Here is a 20,767-nt window from a genome sequence, read left to right on the forward strand (position 1 = left end):
TTTTAACTGTCACATATTCCCTATAACCCTACACAATAGTCTTCAAAAAGAATCATGTTCCTCATTAGCCAGGCCTGAAAATGCCTAATGAAGACAAAAGCTGTGGGACAAGCATGCACATTATTATTCTTCAAGAACTAAAATGATGAGGTGTCTTTTGAACCCCAGGTGATCAAAGCCTCAATTAGCTCAGAGCAAGAAAAAAAAATAATGTACAGACTACTTTTTAGCAGCTGGACATAGACCGCTGTAAAGGATTTAGATGACCTTTTCTAATCACTGACAGTAATAATCAGGACTTCTTTGTATACAGTGGTTTGAGATTAGTCTAAATTGATGCCAGTATCAAATTAAATATTTCCCACACAGCTCATTATAGCACCAGGTTGAACCATCATGCACGTAACAAAAGGCAGAGAAGAGAACACGATGGGTTTGGGTACCCTCTGTGATGTGGAGAGCTTACTGCAGACTGGGATGAGAAACAATCTAGATGACTGGAAGAGACAGGCAGAGGTGGGGTGGAAGGCAGACGGGGTGTAGAAGAGTTCACTGCTTCACAGGAGCTTTGCAAGTGTGCAGGGCTGGGAGAAGCAAGCCAACAATGTTCCCTGGTAACTGGAACGTGATTTCGGAAAGACATAACCATTTTTCCTACAAGAAGATAGCTGATAATCATTCTGATCCACAGAAGGACCTTGAGAGACACGGATTTCGCTTTTTGCAAACAAACAAACAAAAAAAAATACAGAGAACCAGGAAATGTTTTAGTTAGCTATTCTTCTGTTCACTTGGCTCTAGCCTGTAGTGGTCCAGGTTGGAGACACAGGTAGGAGAGAAGATGTACAGAAAGCAAAGGCACACTTAAAAGCAAATGGACTGCAAAGACCTATACGTTGGACTAGAAAGGTCATCTTAATACACAAAAAAACGTGAAATTCAGAAGCCAGCTTTCTTCCAAAGTCACATTATGTTAGCTTTACACTGCACGAATGCCATACATAGCATTTGGAAGGTGACAAGCACTACCCTCTGTTACAGCTATACTGAAGGACAAATTCTGCACTCTGTTTTATTCTCTACCAACGACAGAAAGTTACTCTGGACCCTGGGTATACACGTGTTTGAACCAGAACCAATTCACACTGCCAGTTTCAGCCCCGTAACTGCTAATTCCTAACCACCCCCTTCCACCACCTGCGTTTCAATGGTTTCAACATGGCTGCACAACGTGGCAGATGATCCAGCTAAAAACTAACCCTTTCACCACAAGAACACAAACACAGGGGGACAGGAGTGTGCAGAAAAAGGACCATGCCATTTGGCAGATGAAAACAGCTGCATAAGCACATCATGAACTGGATTCTGTTTCTCATGGATCTGCAGTACGTACACACATCTCATGTGGCAGCTGTGTATCACAAATGAAATGCTCTATGGGGGAACATCAGGCAAAGACCTACTCTCCTTCATCACCCCCACAGCAAGGATGCCCCATTGACTACTGCTGTAGATTTGACCCTGCTGTCTTCCCTTTTTTCATCCATGTTTTCTTAACAAAATTGATTAAGCCCACCCCAGACCTTCTGAGATTAGGAAGGTTGTTCTTGCAGTGTAAGAACCACTTTCCTTTTCAAAGCTTCCACCACCATGAGGGAACTTCCCTCTGCCAAAACCAGGGAAAAAAATCCAAGCTATTTGTCTCACTGCCAATGTGCTAAAAAGAAGTGATGAACTGTTGACTCTTTAAGGCCAGAAAATATATCAGGTATTCCAAAGACAAGCCTCAGTTTAGAAAAAGCTGTCAACATACAAACAAGCTTTCTGTGGTTTGGACAGATCTTAAGTATATGCTTTGCTTAACATAAAGATCTTCAGAAGAGGCAGAATCACTAAGAAACAGGGAATCAATATGGAAAAAGAAACCAACCATGGAAGAGTGGAAAAAAAAGAGAGCAGACACCAGTGGTTTTATGGAGATGCAACCACCCTGTGTGAGCTTAAAACCTGCCTTAAAACTTGCAATTGTATGGTACCTTCAGGGAAGAAAGTTTGGGCAGGGGCTCTGGAGAAAGGACACGTATCGAATAAATCAGGAATGCAAAGCCATGAAGGCAGATTTACTAAGACAAGAACAGTTCAAGTACTGGGGAGAAAGGCGGGGGGAGTACCCACAACTCGGGCTTCCTTACCATGGCCTCAGAGCTGGCACAGCCGTTTAGAGAAAGGCAGGCTGCCTTTTGTTTTGTACATCTACGCTATATCATACACAGAGAGGGAGCAGGACTAGGAGAGCAAAGTGCCCATTAAAATGAGGAGCTTTTTCTTAGTGTTTACAAGTGAAAGCCACCAGAAATGAAATTCATCACACAGTCCCACTGTACCATAAAAACCAAACAAAATCAGTGGTCTGTGGCGTTATAAATCCCCAGGGCCAAGATATTCAAAGAAAGTTAAGTGTCTACGTTTTCAGAAGCTTAACACAAAACAGCTTGATTTTCAGAAGAAAAGTGCTCAGAGCACTCAAGGCCCTGCTTAGGTGCCCCAGGACTGACACCCCAAAATGGAATCTCCCAAAGCCGCTCGTCACAGCTGGGAAGCTCTGCTATAAGCAACCAAGCTATGCAGGATTTTTAATTTTCAAGTTGTCTGTAAAAAGCACGAGGTAGTTCTGCTCTTACTCAAAAGACAAGAGATCAGACTCAGTTTGTGGGCATGTTGGGCCAGACTCACATCAGTGCAAGTCCCCAGCTCCAGCTCAGTGGAGCTCCAGCAGCACAAGTCTCCCCCAGACTGGGATCAGCGTAACAAGCAGTGCAGATGAATTGCTTGGACTCCCCTTATAGCTGAGATCAGAGAAGAGTTTTTTCCCAGGTGTCCTTCAGATGCTTTTGGAAAACCCTCCTGCCATCTGTCAGGTTGTGTCTGATTTCTGACCACCCTGTCTTACCCCAACTGAAACACCTTTCAAAAAATACCAAGTGGAAAAGCAGAATAGTTGAAGGTGCCAGCAAAACTGAAATTCTCTGCTGCTGCAGGGAACAAGACAAAGACTCTCCTCCATCCCTACAGCCAGCAGAAAAGCCCTCAGAGTGACTTGCAAACCCTGTCTTCCATTTCAAGGCGAGCTACACTTGCTTCCCAAGGAGCTTATAGTAAGAGTTTTGAAAGCACCTGAAAAAACATTAAGATTTGCCCTACGTTTTCTAATCGGGTGTCAGTTTATCAAGCAAGATCATTGCAGTGGATATAACAGTAAGTTTGAGCTAGATAGCAATATGCTGTGAACAAAAACTGCTAACAAGTCTATCAACCCCATTACCTCAGAGAGCATACCTTACTGGTTTTGCAGTATGTGGGGGGAATAAACTGAAGTTATCTTGTTCACATGCAAATGAATTAACAGCATCCAGGCATGCTCCATCACCTCATCCTCTTGGATTGCTGCAGGATAGAAATCAAGCTCAGTTACGCTTTCAGATCTGCTGCTTTGAGCCAATCTCAGATCAAATGAAGCATTTCAAGCAAACCCCATGATGTTTAGAAAACATGGTAATTGTGATGCGAACTGTGACAAGCCAAGAATTTCAAAACTAAGACTGATCTTCGCTTGAGTATATGTAGAGGAACGGAACGGAGTAAGAATCAAGTGCAAGCCTTACCCCTCCGCTTTCCAGAATTCTGTTACTTAAGCCACAGCCAGAATGTGGGGCTTTTTTCCCCCCCAGAGTTTGTTCTATTTTAGAGTAGGTCCAGAGGAAAAGGATATTTTAAATTTTAATGGGATAGGTCAAAATACGGTCTTCAGAATTGGGTGATGCATTTTGATTCACCCTTACGAACCCACATGATTGTACATCCTGACATTTTTCCTTCTTCCTGAAGTCCAGCCAAACAGTAGCAGTTCATTATTAGAGAACTTCAGCTTTCATATATGAAGCAAAAAAGGTTTGTAGAGGTGATACAAAAAAATTTAAGACCTCAGCATAGAAGACACATTTTAAAGAGTTACATTTCAAATTATAGCAAATTCAAGTCTTGCCAGATCCTGTATTTTTCCAGACAGAAATTCTGCATTAGCAGAAACTGATGGTTTCATACATTCATTCAGAATTTCTGGACAGCTAGAAATACAGGCTGTGTCTGCTCTGCTGGCATAGACTGACTCTAGAAGGCACACACGGAGATACAAGTTTTGTGGAAGCATCAGATCTTCTCTGTGCGTGCAGCTGCATGGAAGGCAAGTCTGGCATGTCCCTGCAGTTGGGAATCCACCTGACACGAACCACACTGCACATCCACCGACACACATGACTGGGGAAGTCCACGAAACCCGGCAGAACAAGACATGCAGGTTAGTATGAAGCGTGGTTTGGGGAATGGCTAATCCGTTCTGCAACACCTGGGATCTGACACCTCCTGCAAACTGGTACCTTGACAGAGGTATATTACAGATATCTAGAGAGATAGAAAAAAGACCAAAGTTTGGCCGTAGCAATTCCTCTTCCCTTTCAGTCTCAAATTTTGAGTCAATCAGCAGCCTGTATGCTCTCTTATTGTTTCAGAGTGCCTTCATGTGGCATAAACATTGATAACCACTTTCTTTGCTCGCCTAACTTAGTGACAAGCCAAATAAACCTTATTAAAAATCCACCTGCTTGATTCCCCAGAGATGGAGAGACTGGTTGTTATCCAAAGAGCCAAGCATTGCTGATTGTTGACTTTTATTTTACTAATTATTCTATCATAGACCTGAATCCATTTGGATAAAACTGTGAGCTTTCATCCTGTCCGAGTTGCAGCAAAGCACAGCATGGACGTGACAACAGTCCTACTACACTAGACTTCACCCTAAACAGTTTCCCCCATTACTGCTCACTTACAGGAACACAACAAAAAGTAAGAATGAACAAAATAATTGTTGCATCATTATTTGTATTATTATTTTTTTTTTCTGCGAGCCCTTGCTCACAGAAAACATGCATGTCTGGGTGAAGAACTCTCAAATCTGAGCCCTGAGCCAACATAAATTAATGGAAGACACAACGTGCAAGTGTTCTTTGAATAAGAAGCGCAAACCTCAGGCTGGTGAGGGCCTGAGATACAGTGCAAAATGCAGCCTCTTCTCATGGGTGTTTGGCTGACAAAAGCCCACTCTGAAGAAAACATGGATACATTAATTTTTTCAGATGGAAAGCCCAGTAACTATAACTTGAAACACCTCCCTAATTCTGATTGAATGTCACTTTTTGTTTGGGAGTGCAAACAAAAAAAAAAGTATAAAGAAACGTTTTAAACAGTTGCTCAAAACCTGATTTTACGAAACACTGCAAGTCGTTATCTGAACTACTGCAGAATTATTTTTTTTGTTAGAGAAACGTATTTTTCTTCTCTTAAATTAAAATTTTCCTTCTGTTGTTTTTTTTTTGTTTGTTTGTTTTCAAAACCCAAACCAAAAAGCAAATTTCAGTTAAAAAAAATATACGTCTTTCATTTTGGTATTTTAATTGAAATGTCAAAAAGCATCAGAATCAAACTGAGATGCAGTTTCACTTTTCTTCAAAAATATTAGTTCAGTCCAGCTGACAGCTACTAGTAATTTAGTTCTGCAAGGTAAATCCTTAGCTGTGGAAACAGACCCTCGCACCCAGCGCACAGTTTCATAAAATGAAGGAAACATGCCTCAAAACAAGCAAAGCATCCAGTGGTGGTAGCAAATACCAAAGGGATTCAGGATGCAAAAGTGTTAACGATCAATCAAGAGGCCCTGTGACAGTTTCAGTTAACGTCTTATACGGTAGTTTTAAAAGCTAATAAAGACTTTTCATTTTGTAACAGGAAAAAATACTGTAACAAAATAATTTAAAATCTCAACCCAAAGCCATGTGAAAGATGGCTTTAAAAAAAAAAAAGGCTAATTTCTTGTTAATTCTGAGTTGTCTACCTTGGCACCTCCCTTCTTTTCCAAATTTTGTGTAGAAGCAGTAATCAAGACAGCCTTTTGACCAGAAAAGTTTATATAATGCTTGACAACAAGACTGTTAGATATCTATTCCCAGGTTAAAGAAAATCCATTTTCAAGGAGATTAAACTTTTCTTTAAGGTTTGAGCAGCCCAGGGTACACTCATCTGCTGTCTGGGATGCGGAGCCCATGCTTCACCCAAACTTGACAAAGATAAGGCTCTTATCTTCAGCAACAAAAAAAGAATCAACGTCTTGAAAATGGGTCAAATTCCATTGCCACTGGGATTAGCAGCTCCTCTTAGATCAGCTGACTTGGAAGAAATACAGAAAACCCCTGCAGTACCTGAAAGAGACTGACATTATTCCAAAAGGCCAACTTCAGAAAACCCTTAGTGAGCTAAAAGTGAGTGCCGCCAGAAGAGCGTTGCCGAGGGGTAATGATGGCTCCACGAAGAGCAGTTTGCCCCCAGTGCCGGACCGAGCACCACCCCTCAGCCACGACTCTCACTTCCATGCCGATGCCGCCAAGGGAGACTGGCCCCAGGAGTCTCAGAGCTGCCCGACAGGTGTCTGCCGTGTCTGACTTCAGTCCAGAGCTGAACTCTTATTTATTGGAAGATGTTTGAAGGCAGCAAGATTTCTCATTCCCCAACATTTTCTAAAAAGACATTTTTACAAATGGGGGCCAGGATTAGGAGTCATCCCTTTTCCCTTGTAATTCCAGAGGCTTGTACATTCCACTTGCTTGTTCCCAGTGGAACAAGCCTTAAAAAGGGCCAAGCTGGCTTTACAAAATAAAACCAAATCAAAAGGGCTGCACAAACACTGTCTCCCACATGCTACACATTTAAAATTACACAGTTTAAAATTAAGATGATCTTACAATGCAAGATTAGCTACATTCACTCAAGATTCATCTTAGGCTTGCTTCCTTCTGCGGCAGTTCTATCGTGGGTGAATATTTGATAGGTTATCATACCCCCGTGTGTTTGTCGTAGCAAAGGAAAACAAAATTGCCTTGCCCTTGATTAGACTATAAATAAACAGGCTTTTATTAGAATGAAGGTACAACATAAGCTGTCCCTCAGCTGGTAGTTTATGCATACAAAACTGTATGTGCATTCGCACAGGCACACACTGTGTTCACTGGGCAGTTCTGTTATTTTTCTTTGACTTCATAGTCCATTCCTCCCAGTCAAATACAACTTGGCTAAGATCAAAGCTTCTATGACCAAATTTTTTTTCATGGACATTTTGACCAGTGACAGACCATTTGATCCAACCTTCTTGGTGAACATCTACAGAGGATCTTGGACAGACCCTTCACACACCACCCTGTGGTCTGGGACATCAGATCCATGACCAGGAAGTCCCAGAAGGGAAGTAAGGAGTTGAGTAGAGAAAAAAGGCATCCATCAGAAGAGATAAGCACCAGATCACAAGAGCATGTTATAGACATATATATTTCCTAGAACAACAGGCCCTCACAGCTAGGCACTCTGGAAAACTGCCACTGGTAGGAGAACTGGCCGTTCCCTGGACTACAAAAAAACCCCAAATAAAACTGGCTCATTGTTCCCAGCACGTTACTGGGTCAGGTTAGAGCTAGGCTCATTTTGAGGAAAAAGGCAGCTCCACTGAAATGATGGAACACATGAGTCCTCACAATTAGCTTATAATAACCTTATAATAAGGTTATGTTATATTATATATATATTATATATAACCTCATAATAACCTTATAATAAGCTTATAACAAAAAGCTTATAATAAGGCTAATAATAACCATAGCTGCATCAGGGAAGGTTCAAACTTGACATTAGGAAGCATTTCTTTACCGAGAAGGTGGTCAAACACTGGAACAGGCTTCCTAGAGAGGTGGTCTATGCCACAAGCCTGTCAGCGTTTAAAAGGCATTTGGACAATGCCCTTAATAAAAATGCTTTTACTTTTGGTCAGCCCTGAAGTAGTCAGGCAGTGGGACTGGATGATCATTGTAGGTCCCTTCCAACTGACGTATTCTATATGAGAAGGTATAGAAAGTTTTCTACAGAAAACGTCCTCCCTAACTTCCAACAGAATAAAGTGAATCAGTCTTCCCTTTGGTATAAATATATTTACTCTTTGAAAAGGAAATGCACAACATTTATCTCCAGCCTAGTTTCTTACCCTTTAGCACCCGTCTATGCAGTGCTAGATGTTCCTGGGTTCGGTGGGAGCGGGGGTTAACATTTCATAGGAGTTACTTAACATGGCCTTGGTCTCTAACCATACATACAGCATCCCTGGTCGATCAGCATTTTCCTTGTTGCTTCATGCCTAGTGCTCCAGCTTGGAAGGATTTGCAAAATCTGTTTGTCTTTTTTTTTTTTTCTCCTCACTCCTACTTTTTTTTATTTTTCCTTCCCGTGGTTACCCTGGAGGAGGAAAAAGATAAAAAGCTTTGGCTGTTGTACACTGGGCTATGCACTGAAGCACTTGCTTTAACTTACAGATAGATACACATTAGGCAGACACATGCCTGGACATCTCTCTTTAAATATCACCGCAAATTCTTGCTATATGGATCTTCAGTGTCCCCAAGCTGGGAAGGTGGAGAAGGGACAGGATTTTGACTAACTGAAAAACACTTTTAGGGCAGGAGAGCAAGGAAGTTTGAAGAAGTAATTGATGCTGTCGGGTAACTGTTCAGGACTTTAACCCCAGAACTCCAACACTGTCTATTCAGCTAGTATTTTTATAAGAGCGAGGAAACTTTATGAGTGAGTTAATTATAAGACTATATCATGTTCCATGGGGGCGTGAGAGTCACTTGATACAGTTTTATGCCCAGCGATACATACTGCTGTACTTCAACAAATACAGCCCTTTATGCTAGCATCTTCTTTAGCAAAACCCCCAGAACTAGGCTCCTCCCCACCGAGAGCAGTGGCCTTAAAGAGAGTCTGTGCTTTCATTGCACACCTTGAAAGAGGGCACACAACCCCGGCAGCTGTGTGAGTGGGACCAGCACCATAGTCTTTGGGTGCAGTTAGGCTGCCTTTTCCCTGAGGATATTCTGTATTGGGATGTCCCCATCACTAATTTCACTCCGACACTGTTTGACAGGGTTTGAATTAACCACCCCACGGGAAGAAACCACTATGTATCCAAAGGCAGCAGGGTTCTAGTTTTGCGTTCATTTGAAGAAGGCAGGATCTTAAATGCCAAACCATTTTGTCTCATTCAGCTTTGGGAAAGACAAAGCAGATGATCACTGAGGAAAATTAGGGAGCTACAGTTCACGTTGATAAAGCCAAAGTAACACAAGATGCTTTTCCTTCTTCCTCTAGGCATCCAGACCTCCCCCCCGAGAGCACAGTGACTAACCACGGAGCTGGAGACACCAAAAAGGCCTGTCTGGCCGATGCTCCTCCAGCAGTCCTCTGAACCGGCTGGTCTGGAGTTCCTTGCACAGGCACAGTCGGGACAGTGTCAACGGGGTTCAGTCCTACCAGAAAAACACACAACACCCACATCCGTGGATTTGCTTCGCTTAGCCCCACAGAAGTCAAAGCTGGGGCCTGAATATATCAAATATATGGGGGGAAGGGTTTATGCCTACTTCAACTAAGAGCCCTAAACACAGGCATCAGTGTTCAAATAGTTAACTTCATGAACAGATATGGTTACAATATTATCAGATTTTAGTAAAATGAGCAATCAAATTGTAAAGGAGAGTAGCACAAAGGTAGCTTATTCACTTTCCTGTATGGATTAAAGTCATTTAAATACTCAGTTTTACATCTTCATCCACTGCCATAAAAAAAATAAAAAATTCTAGTCATTTATTTCTCCTTCCTATGGATTCCATCACGCTACAATCCCTTATAACCAAAGCAATCAACCTCCCACACCCAGTGCAATGAAATGGCACTGACCTGATAAAAATCCACAAGAGCTACATAAAACTGGAAAGTTTTCATTTCATTACTCTGATCACAGAGGTCTCAACAACAGCATATGCTTGTCACAGCAAAGACGAAGAGTTGTCTTATATAGGCCACAAGGTCAAGAAGGATCACAGAATCATAGAACGGTTTGGGTTGGACCTTAAAGATCACCTAGTTCCAACCCCCCTGCCGAGAGCTTCGGTTTGACATTCCTGACGTGAGGGAGGAAATAAGGCTTGAAAAATACAGACCCCTCAGAATCGGGAGCACTTAAAAAGCACATATCTATACAGTGAGGCATCCAAGATCACTGGCTGTTATCATCCATGGTAAGCTGACATGCTGTCTGTGAAACTCTGGTTCAAGTCTAGCGTGGGGTTGTTCAAATATGGAACAAAAATACATTGAAGTGCTGCTTTGTCTGAACAACTGCATACTACTGCATCCGCTCCCTGTAACACAGGCTCTCAGTCTCCAGAACAGGACCACCAAAGCTGATACATGGAAGCTGAAGTGAGGGAGGAGGTAACTCTTTGAAGCGTTAGCATCTGAAGCATGCAGAAAAAAGAAAAAAAAAAAAAAAAAAACGAACAAACAAACAGAGTTCTCCAAACCAGACTCCTAGGGGTGAGAAAGCTTATCAAGAGACAACTTTGTAAAGAAGCACCACTGAATTCTTCCAAGCAATGCAGAAGGGCCATGAGTAACCAGGATACAACCTGCTGCTGTCTGAGCCTCACACACTCTGCCTCTGAGCAGCAAGAAGTCACAGAAACAGAAAGCACCATTTGAACTAAGCACAGGGTATTTAACAATGATATAGTGGAAAGAGCATATCAGCTGGTAGGCAGGAGGCAGTGTGGATGGAAATGATGTTAAGGACATCATCCACAAAGCGTGCTTTACACAAGCGTTACCTCTCTCCTGTTCCAGTTGGGGAGTCAGCCAGCCATGCACGCCTGCAATCGTGTTTAACCTTTCCAGACAACCTCATTCTCTCCCTCCTTCCCTTCTGCCCCTAGCAATCTCCCTGCAGCTGTGGCACACTCAGGGGCATGCTTTGAAGAATTTGGAAGCTCATTTCGGGCAGCATGGGTCCGATTTCCAGCATCAACAGCAGAAGAAATTGGTCTCAAGCCATGACTTTGGAAAAGACTCAACCTTTTTATACTGCTAATTCACATGAAGCTTAAAACCTTTACACATACAAATTTCTGGCATTGCTCTAGCCCTCCTCCTCTCCTGACCCTTACCACAACGCCTCATCCTGGCAAAATACACTCTCTTCATTAGAGCTCTGACCCTAATACCCACAATCCAGCAGGTAGAACAGCAGTGCTGGTACACTGTGAATGCTTCCAGTTTTCTGTTTACACCCATCCTCTCATTATCATCTTGCTACAACAGATGGACTGCGATTTCACAGGCACAAGAAGATTCAATAACCGGGTGGGAGAGGTAGGAGGTTCTTGTGGCTTCAGTAGCAAGAACCCACAGGAAAAAATAAAATCTAGAAGATTTTGCTTGTGTTTAAGCACCAGCCCAGTATCAACTATGACTATAGCTGCAGCTAGGGCAATTCAGACTGCCTTCTATTGCCAATTCTGCCTTTTTTTTCCAGGGAAATGGGTTCCATGAGATGCAGCTAAAGATGTGATAAATCTCTGTTTCAAGGTACTGTGTTCCTTCCGTTGGGATGGCACCCATTTTGACGACATTATCCACAGTGCTCTGTAGTAAATGTCCCTAACAGCATTTCCATCCATCCTGCCACTCAGCTAATATATACTCACTCCAAATTTGCAAAGGATCACAAGGGGAACTGAGATGAATTTCATCCTTTCACTGCTTGCATCCCCCTGGAAAAGTCATGACGCAACCCTTTTCAGGCTTCTTCAGAGGGCAAATAAATAATAACCAAAAATCATCCAAGCAAAATAAGGAATGAGAAATTCTTTATGTTTTGACAGTCATCAGCTTTCAAACTCACCACACTGGAAATGCTGCGGTGTTACGCACACCCTTTTCCTACCCTCCACGTGCCTAAAATAATACATACATAGTATGGGACACTTCCATCATAGTGCTCCAAGGCTAAAGATTACACAAAGCCACATCTGTGCCATTTAGGGTAAGCCTATGCAGTCCTTCACAGCCAAACCCGTGGCTGTTTTGCCTGCATTCAGAATCCATTCAGCACAAAATAAGCTCAAAATAGAAGCTCATGAACTTCATGGCTTGAGCACTGCACCGCTGCTGGCCAAAGGAAGGAATTTCTGGTTTCACACTTGTTTTTTCTCCTGCCTCTCGGATAGGCCTGCCCGTAAGGGCCACATCAAAGTCTCTTCAGTCACTCAAACTGGAAACAACAACTAATCTAGCCAAGTGAGCACATGATAATCTGCAGACTGGCAGACATTTTAAGTGCCAGAAATCTGCATCCCCATATATCCAAGAGCCTTCTTTGGGAAGGCTCCCTCCTTGTGCACCAGGTTTCTTCTGGTTTGCATTGTACACTGGTTTCATAACTCCTTGAAAGGAAAAATTAGAAAGTGAGAAACTGGAAATGAGTTAATTGCAGAACAGAATCCTAGAGGAGGAATATCTTCAATATAATATGTACACCTATACTGTGAGCAATTAATTTCTTTTCCTTTGATCTGTATCATAAGAGAAGTCACAAGGAAGCGAACTGAGGTGAAACATTATTCTTGCAAGGTGGAAAGCCAGGAGGTTGAGACTGTAGCAAGGAAACTGCCCCTTTGCTTTGAGCAACATTGTGAGTTGGCAAAATATTTTCAATCCTTAAGGGCTAAGCTTTAAAAAGCTCTTCTGAAAACAAAAACATGGCAAAATATAGAAAACACAAGGAAAGCACACAGCAAGCTCTGTTCCTATGTTCCAGGCAGTGACCCATCAAGAGATGTCACTCTCTGGAGAAGAAAGCATAGCGCTGTCTCCTGGCACTGCTAGCATGGCTTGTGGCCAAGTGACAGCCAGCTGTGCTGGCCCTGGGCCAGCCAGGATGAGTCCTCCCTCCAAAATCCTCAGCACAACAGCTTGCTTTTTTTGAAGGGGAAAAAAAAAAAAAGCTTGCAGAGTTATGGACACATCCAAGGTATGAAACGGCGTTCTCTAAGGTCAGGTGCACATCCAAGCCTGCATTTCTGCAGTGTTCTGCTCAGGGGCAGCTCTGTCCCCAGGGACTGAGGTCCAGCCTCAGCAGAGCTGTATGAGGGTCACCTGGGAAAAGCCCTGCTGATCTCTTCTCTTTTTGTGCTATGCATAAACCTCAGGGCTGCACACTACAGCACCAAACCCAGCACCACAGCTGAGGAAGAGGAGCTTCACTGCACCTGCCTATTGAGATACCCACCACCTACAAAGATTCTTTACTACCATTTCTAGCATGCTTATGTTAATGACTGACTAACGCTCTAGTCCCTGTTCAGTCACAAAACTGTCAACACAATTACACATGTGTCAGAAAGGACGATGTGACCATCTCCATCCTCCTCTACGTTCAAGGTAACTCTGAGCCCAGCTTCACTCCAAGAAGCACCCGGCTGCGCTGGGGGATACCAGACACCGTAAGCCTTTGCAAAGAGCCATTCTGAACATCTGAACCAGGAGAAGAAGAGTTCAACTGAAGTTCACAGCTTATTAGCCTCTGGAGTAATCAACGGGAGACAGAAATCTATAGGAAATTAGGATCATTAGGTGGCATCAGACATTTATAGGGGGCAGGATTTAAAGTAGTTTATTTAGAAGCTGTCTCAGGGCTTCTGTGTACTGACACTGTTAATTACAGCTATTACTAGCACAGGGACTGTGTTAGGTGATGCTAATGAATACCTGCCTCTTGTAGGTGTGTGACTCACCCACTCTACCTGCAAGAGGGAAGGGTGGCTGTAAGAGCATCTGTAAGCTACAGGAGACTTCTAGGATACCAGTTGTGAGGCAACACTTTGGGCTAAAATTGAGACACAGATTTTATCAGAGCCAATCTCCGAGCAGTAGCAGTCAGTGCACTACCTGCTCTGACTTGCTTTCATCAGAATGGGAATATCTCCTTCCCCACCTGCTGCCTTCCCTTCGGGATCTGAAGTCTGAAAATGCTGGCCACAGCAGTCATGAAATGGACTGATCTCTACCAGGTTTCCCTGAAGGAGACAAGAAGCTCTGAAGAAGTTCCTCCTCAGAGCCAGCTGCCACCTCCCTCTCCAGTGGTGGGAAGAGCCACAGAAACACATCAGTCAGCAGCGAGCTTGGCAGGGGCAGGGGACAGGAATCGAGGTGAGTGATCACAATAGGGAATGCAGGAGCAGTGATCTTCAGAGAGCTGCAGAGAGTGACGGGTGCTCTGAGAAACAGCAGATACCTGAAACCTACCAGAATGGTAAACCTGGGACCTGACGGCGCGTATTTACTGACCACAACAAATCTAGACAAATCTGTTACCATAAAGGTGGATGTGGAGAATGAATATCAAGATACTGGCACAGGTGCCAAAGCATTGCTGGATCAGAACAGACCTTGCAATGCTGCCTGGGTGCCCCAATTGCGAATTGTATAGACACTCAAGATTGAAGGGCCTCACCCAACAGCTTCCCAAAAAAACATCTGCACACTCTGAGCAGTAGAAGAATCAATTATAAAGAAGGGATAAAAGGTACCTTCATAGGGTAGCAAATGAAACAACAGGGTCCTTTCAGTGCCCCTCAGAGTCCTTAGATTACCTGTAAAGCCTAATTTTATTGCTCAGTGTCACAAAGACCCTGGTCACTGCCACCCCAAACTGTTCACATAGCTAAGCAAACAAGTCAACAGTCACGCTTGTGCACTGCTCATCCTGTAGACGTGCAAAGGTGAACGCAGGGGCAGACAGATGTCAAATACAGGGTCAGGGTGAGCAATCAGCCATACCCACATCATGTTTTCATCGGCAATCACATCCAGTCCTCACACTGAACTTCAAAGACAGCATTAGGGATCCAAGTGCCCTCCACAGAACTGTCATTGCATTAGTCATTACAGCAAAGCAAAAGAATGAGGATGAAAATCTATCAAAGGCTCAACAAACCCTACTGTCTTCCAGATAACCTCATCACCAAAACAGAGCGCTTCATCCAGCTCTCAGCAGTTTCCTCTCTGGTTTTCTTTGCGCCTGCCCTCAGGTAGCCCTTACTGATCTCCTATTCTCAATCAGCTCTGCTCTCCAACCCCTCCCTTTCGTTTGCTAAGAAAGGATGGATTCCCATTGCATTGGGGGTCGATATCTTATGGTCCACGAAGAGGAGAAAATGGCAAAATGTCAGCGAGGATTGCTAGGTGCGTTTCTCCAAAGCACAGACCACTGATCTCATTACTGAGGACAGAAAAGGGCCAGAGCCCCCGCGCTGAGCAGCGCAGAGCTGCCTTCTGCGTGTGCCGCTCTCCGCCGGCTCCTTGCTTGTGGGACAGGGGCATCTAGTGGCTGAGCCCCAAAAGAGCAGGGCAAAGCCACAGCAGCACAAGTCGCAGCTACACTGCAATTAGGTTGGTAGCGGGTAGCTTAAGTGGGATGCAGCTGCACACAGAGACAGATCATTAGAAAACTATTAGGCTATTAACTGCTCTACCCAGGCTAACATGTCATAAAGCAAAATATAAACACATGGTACCAGACAAAATTCGGCAATCCCACCTTTCACTGATGCTCGGGCAGTATACTAGCAAACACATACTACGTCCCCTAACACAGTCTCATAACTCCCAGGAGTCGGTGGCTCAGGCACCTCCCGTGCACAAGTAGTGATGTCTTTTTACTTGACAGCCCGTCACAGCTTAACTATATGAATAATCTCCTTCGCCTTTGAACGTTGCTCCAGTCATTTCAGTTGATGTCTGCTAGCTTTGAAAGCCAGTGCATAACCCTCCCCATTCACATTAGTGAACACTGTTCAAGACTTTACAGACATCTACTAGAGCCCTCTTTAGATGTCCCTTTTCCAGCCTCAACAGTGCTAGCCTAGGGACTTAGTCCCTGCACATAACTCATTCCACACAGTTGATGAGCTTTTTTTTGCCGTGATCAGTTCTGCAACTTGTACCCGTTCTAATTCTGCTATCCTGTTAGAGATGAGATCAGAATCAAGCATGGTATCTGAGACGCAGGTGAGCTGCAGACATAAATAATGGCATTCTTCGTTTTGTGCTCTTTTCCCTTCCTAGTAACAACTGACTTTCTTTTGCCTGCTAGTGAGCAGCGAGCTGGTGTTGTCACAGAACCACCTACCACATCTCTGAGATCTGAACAGGAATCAGTAGCTCAAAGCCCACCACTGCCTGTGTAGAGTCTGGATTGGCTTTTAGTGAATACTTAGCTTAACACCTGGCCACCACAACAAATGCAGGCAGGCCATCGGTGAGCTGTGCCCCAGATAGACTATCAATATAATCAACTAGCTTAGTTCAGCTTCTGTGACCAATAGGCAGGCTTTGATCTCTTCATAGAAGCGGCTAAAAGAAAAACAATCAATGCCATCTGCAATCATGCTTACTGCGAATTGGAAAAAAGAATCCAATAAAATAAGATGCTTTACCCCTCTTCTGGATATCCTTCCAAAATGAAAAATTTTACCGTCATAATGCCAAGATATAACACTTCCTTTACCTTCCAAAAAACAAGTCTACTTAGCTTCAGAATGGCACTAAGATCTTCAATCTCTTAATATAGGTTTGAGTTTTTACTGAGATCAAATACAGTGAGCCGCGGCTCTAATATTAAAGAATAGCAAAGTTTCTAGAATTATCACTGGTTTATACATAGCATTACAGCTGAAACAACAGATGATATTTGAAATTTTTATATTAAAAGAGGAAAAGGACATCTTCGACTTTGATCTTTCATGCATCTTAGGACACTTTGGACATCAACCCTAAATATGTAGTATCTTTAGCCATGCTGCTGCTGAATAAATAATGTGTAGGAGAGGCTATAAAATACAGCTGAGAAGCTCCTCACTTTTACTCTGTACTGTCTGAAGCTTTAACACAAAGCAGCCAACACAAAAAAGAAACAAAAGAAAGCAGAGCTGGGGAGATAAATGCCACAACTTGGATTACACCTCTTTACTGTCCACAAAACTGTGTATTGCAGTAGTTCTGCAAACGCGCCGAGGGGAGATTTTTCAGCAGGCAAAACCTCTCCCACTGCCCAAGTGCTTTACCTGTACGGTTTTCCAGAACATTCTCACACACAGTGAGGATGACCATGCCCTGTGGAGCATTTCCACACACAGCCTCCCAAATCCCCTTTCCATCCCACAAGGCTATGAAGGACACCTTATCCTTGCTCACTGCTCTCCCTCACATGCAGCATGCAGTTGCAAAGGCAGAACAAGCAACCCTCACATTTATTATTATGGGATTACCATGCCAACCCCATCTGGTCCACAGCATGGAGGCCACTGTCTGAGGTCAATCTGACCCTGAGAGGAGGCTATGGAGAGGGGTGGATGCCAAACCACCATTTTGGAAAGACCACTTGCAAGTCCACATCTACAGTGCCCAACTTGGGCACCCGCTGACTGGAGATTAGTGGTAGGTGAGATTACAGAACTGACAGACACCTCCAGTCAGTGAAGGACGGTGACCCCAGGAGGAGGCACCTCCTCTCAGGTAGGAGGTGTTTCAGTAAGCCCTCAGGCAGAACACCAAGTAGTCTGTAGGCAGCTGTAGCATCTGCCAGAGATTCACATCCTCACTGGAAGGAGGAGGGAGCAGACACCCAGGCATCCTGAGGTTTCCTCCAGGGAGGACTACGAAACATCAATTTTATCCATGTAACTACAGGACCCACAGACATGCTAGCAGTTCAGTAGGGACCACCAACAGCCAAAATCCGCTAAGGATTTGTCTTTTAAACAATGCTGTGGAGCAGAAAATATTACACACTGTTCTTTTCTCACAGGTAGAAAGATTTTGGAACGCCTTTTCAACCGTTGATTGAGAGTCACTTCAGAAACAGATTTTTCTAGGGCTAACTGTTATGGGACTGCCAGGAAGGCTACTGGAGCCTGTTTTCTCACCATTTTCTCTGTCTACTCTGATAGCTGCTTCCACACAAAATTAATCTCTAGATGTGTTCTGAACAGATTTGCCTTAATCATTTGTTGGTTTTTGTTTTTTTTTTTCAGTGAATCTAGCATCGCCCTTTTCAGATAAGATAAACGAACAAGCCCCCCATCCCCAAGCACCCCCAAAGTAACTGGGATTGCAATGAGAACACAGGAGCAGCTTCCCTCTCAGCCTCATTTCCTTCTTTCCTTCCCTATTCTGCATGGTTCAGGTTACTAAGGAAAAATCATGAGTCACTTACCCGGGCTCTGGGTGACAGCCACAGTGAGATACTCTGGATTTATCCTGGGCAGCAACAGGTCCATGAAAGCCTGAGTGACCGTGACCATTTAGAAAATAACATACTAAAACATAACTCCTTGGCAGGGTGGGTGAGGAGAACAAGTAGGATAATTTAGGAGAAGCATCTTTGTCTTTAAGTGATGTGGAAAAAACCCCATAATATGGGGGGAATCAAAAACAAAAGAAAGACTCTGAAGCTGAAATGGTGTGCCTTATGCTGGAAGTTAACACTGAACTGTGCCTGGGGGAAGGATAATATTGTTTTGACCTGCAGATGGGAGGGAAGACCATAATACAGGGCTGTGAGTTTGGACATAAGCAGAAGACCCCACGTTATTTTTGCTGATGCTAGAGCTGCCTCTCTGAATACTAAAGCTGCACAGCTCATCTCCCTGCCTTAAATACAAGGCAACGTTAACATGATTGAAATTCACTAAACAAGGAACAGCTGAGTGAAAAAGGAACTGAAAGCAAACATAATTGAGATTCCCTCTTTTCTGTCTCTCACCATCTCCTGCAATAATTTTTTTTCTTTTCTTTGGGCACTGATTTTACAGTTTGTAATAAAGAATGGACACATGGATGGAAAACCAGAATCCCTTATATTATACGACTGGCCCATGGATGAATGCAGCAGCCTAATGTATTCCCATGGGTGTTCTTGATCACCACCAAAAGGTAAATTCTTCTAGCAGCTGTTTCCCTTAAGCCGACTCGGATGGATTCAGCTCCTACAAGGGGCAGTGACACTGCACTTGAACTCTACAAGCCACCAAGAGCTTCAAGCTCAGCCACATTCATTTGTGCTTCCCTGAGAGACACAGAGGCAAGCCTGCAGAGCACCAAAGCTGCGCCTGTTGTGCACTTCAGCCAGCCAGCCCCCAAGCAGGGATGTCACAGCCTATCTCAAGCCTACGGGGTCTGGGAAAGGGGAGCTGGGCACGGCGTTACACCAGGCAGCAAGGCCTAGATTCAGAAATACAGCACTCAAGGACAATTAGGCCCAATGAATGCTACCCCGTAGCCCAAGGTACACTGCACATGGCTGGTTGCACAGGGCACACCACCACAGGACAACCGCAGGGAGACACTCAACACCTGGGCATCACAGCTATATGGCATCTGGGATGAAAAGCACTGCTCAGGCCTATGAGTCATGGGGACCTACCATACATTCATGAGGAGGACCTGGCGCAGCCAGCATAGGTGAGACGCAGCAGCTCAGCAGGGGACAGCAAGGAAGAGCCCCTGTCCCTCGCGCAGGCCCAGCCCCAGCGAGGAACTACCGCTGCTGGAGGGCTGCGGGACTCAACACGTGCTCCTTGGACTGACCCCCTGCCACCCCCTGCACACCACAGCCACGGGGCCACCAGCCCCACAGCGCCGACCACCTGGTACCCACCCCCACAAGACCTCAACATCCCCAGCACCAGCTGCAGGGGGCCCCAAACCCCACAGGTCCTGCAAGTCCCATAGGGCCAGCATAACCAAACTGCACGGGGCTCCTAAACCCCACAAGGCCAGCTGTAAGGGGCACTAAACCCCACAGGGCCACCTAAAGCAGACAGAGCCAGCCACAAGGGACCTCTAAACCCCACAGGGCCCTCTAAATCCCACAGGGCCAGCTGCAATGGGTCCTTAAACCCCACAGAGTCAGCAAAAAAAGAGGCCCCTAAACCTCCCGAGGCCAGCTATAAGGGGTCCTAAACCCCACGGGGCTCCCTAAAGCATGCAGAGCCAGCCATGGGGGACGCCTAAACCCCACAGTGCCCCTAAACACCACAAGGCCGGCCACAAGGGGCCCCTAAACCTACAGGACTCTAAATCCCACAAGATCAGCATCAATAGGCCCCTAAACCCCTCAGGGCTGAGCCCCACAGGGTCAGGTACCGGGGGACCTGTGAGTTCCCTAAACCCCACCAGAGCCAGCTGTAATAGGTCCCTAAACCCCATGGGAACATGCAAAAATAGGGCTCCTAAACCCCACAGGGCCGAGCCCCACAGGGTCAGCTGCCAGGGGACCTGTGAGCTCCCTAAACCTCACCAGAGCCAGCTGCAATGGGTCCCTAAACCCCACAGTAACATGCAAAAATAGGACCCTTAAGCCCCAGCTGTAAGGGGCCCTAAACCCCCCCACAGGGTCAGCTACCAGGAGACCTCAAACTGCACGGGAGTCCTTAACCCCCCACCCCAAACTAGCTGCAATAGGTCCCTAAACCCCACAAGGCTCATTATACCCCACGGGGTCAGCAAAAAAGCGGCCCCTAGACCCCCCCCCCCCCCCAAGGCCGGTTGTGAGGGACACTGAATCCTAAGAGGCTCCCTAAAGCACGCAGACCCAGCCGAAAAGAGCCTCCAAGTCCCAGGGAGGCAGCTTCCGAGGGCCTTTAACCCCCACCAGACCACCGAGGCCGCCGGGAAGGGGAGCAGCGGGCCGGTAACACCATACCCGCTCTCTTCCGGGGCG

General features: G+C 44.9%; 1 protein-coding gene across 1 annotated transcript in view; it reads right to left on the minus strand.

Moving 5' to 3' along the window:
* Nucleotides 1-18,594, minus strand: part of CPS1 (carbamoyl-phosphate synthase 1) — a 109,406-nt gene extending 90,812 nt beyond the window's left edge. The window contains exon 1 of the mRNA XM_074594545.1: nt 18,260-18,594. The gene's annotated coding sequence lies outside the window, so the exon portion shown is untranslated. The remainder of the gene's footprint in view (nt 1-18,259) is intronic.
* Nucleotides 18,595-20,767: the final 2,173 nt, after the last annotated feature.

The sequence above is a fragment of the Larus michahellis genome, chromosome 7 (assembly GCF_964199755.1).
Source record: "Larus michahellis chromosome 7, bLarMic1.1, whole genome shotgun sequence".
NCBI classification, from domain to species: domain Eukaryota; kingdom Metazoa; phylum Chordata; class Aves; order Charadriiformes; family Laridae; genus Larus; species Larus michahellis.